The 1781-nt window shown below is 39.1% G+C and overlaps 1 pseudogene; it reads right to left on the bottom strand.

Moving 5' to 3' along the window:
- Positions 1-747: 747 nt before the first annotated feature.
- LOC132275579 (small nucleolar RNA R71) lies at positions 748-846 on the bottom strand (annotated as a pseudogene).
- Positions 847-1781: the final 935 nt, after the last annotated feature.

Raw genomic sequence — 1781 nt, 5'->3', positions numbered from 1 at the left:
TGTTTTGCATTGTGCATGCATGGACGTCGTTCATTGAGACCAACTCTTGTCCCTCTTGATTTGCATCTTGAATCTATCGTTAGAAATCCTAGGGGAAGAGGAAGTTCAAATAGAGCCAATCTTTCAATGGATGACCATAATGATAATCAAGTTCAGGACATTGGTCACATAGACTAACAATGTATCATTCATCCCAATGTGCACAATGAGAACATACAAGTACCATAGGCATGCCTAGGCCAGTCATTCACCAACCACCACAACAACAAGGCTAAGTTCTATATGGAATACCAAGGCCAATGTATGATCCACAACCTCCCATCAACAATCAAGGAATTCAAAACCAAGGTGTTCATGTTACACTTCAAGTAGCTAATCCACCTCTTGCTTTAAGAGACCATTATGTGTCTAATGAGTATAATGCACCTACATGCATCCAATTGCCTCCATTTAGAGCACATCATTATGAAATTAAGCCACAAACCATCCAAATGCTTCCTAAATATCATGGATTTCCAAGTAAAGAACCTTACAAGCATTTGGATGAGTTTCTTGAAGTATGTTCCATCGTAAAATATACGGACATGCCAGAAGAGGTTTTAAGACTCAAAATTTTTCCATTCACCTTAAAAGATAAGGCAAAGTATTGGTTTAACAATCTTAGGCCTTTTTAATCACTTTTTTGGCAGAAATGCAACAAGAGTTCTTGAAAAAGTACTATCCAGTTTCTAAGACCAATGCTATGAGAACCTCAATTCGAGAATTTTCACATGGGAATGGAGAAACGTTTCATGAGGCATGGGAACGCTTCAATGAATTGCTTAGGAAGTGTCCACATCATGACATGCCCAAATGGCAATTAGTTCAATACCTTTTTGAGAGCTTATCGGACAACTATAAGGGTATGGTTGATGCTTCCATGGGTGGCTCATACATTGATAGGCATGAAGATGACGTGTGGCGTCTCTATGAGAGCATGAGTGGAAATTCTTTACATAGAACACTATCATCCAAGAATGGTAGAAATTCACAAGGTAGGAAGAGTGTTGGCTTACATCAAGTCGACCATTCAAATGAAATAGCCGCCGAAATGAAGTCTTTATCTCAAAGGTTTGATCAATTTTTGATTAACCAAAACTCGGCGAACGAAGTATCTTCCTTCCTTAACCATTCTCGTCATGCATCAAATGAAACATGTATGACTTGTTCTAGTGTTCTTCATTCTACTTCTCATTGTCCTCACGGACAAGTGCATAGTAAACCTAATGAACAAGTCAATGCAGTTTTTGTGAACCAAGGGAACAATCCTTATGGTACTCATTATAATCTAAGTTGGAGGAATCATCCGAATTTCTCTTGGAAAAACCAAGGAGAGGGCTCAAACCCTTCCCAAGGCGGTTTTCAAGGGATGTACATTCTACCTCCACTTCAAAACCAAGGATCCCAATGTTATAGACCCTATCAATCACAAGGGTATTAATTTGCTAATTCTCAATTTTTCAACCAATCTTATTCCCACGGTAATACTAGAAATCCTGCATTTGAAGAGAATGTTTTGAATGCTTTGGGCAGTTTAGAGGCTAACACTTAATTGCTTCATTCTCACTCTCAATCTGTTGCGAAGCTAGAAACCCAAGTAGGGCAAATTGCAAGCACTCTCAATGTGAGAGAGAAAGGAAAGATGCCTATAAATGCCCCACCTAAGCAACAATGTGTTGTGGAAACACATTCCTCATCGGAAGGCCACACCATTGAACATGTTAATGCAGTGACTACCTTGT

This window comes from Cornus florida, unplaced genomic scaffold (genome assembly GCF_030987335.1).
Source record: "Cornus florida cultivar Cherokee Brave unplaced genomic scaffold, ASM3098733v1 CherokeeBrave_3.0.0_Hap2_Chr09, whole genome shotgun sequence".
In the NCBI taxonomy this organism is placed as follows: Eukaryota; Viridiplantae; Streptophyta; class Magnoliopsida; order Cornales; family Cornaceae; genus Cornus; species Cornus florida.
Note: the sequence above shows the minus strand (reverse complement) of the source record. Positions and strands in the feature narration are given on the sequence as shown.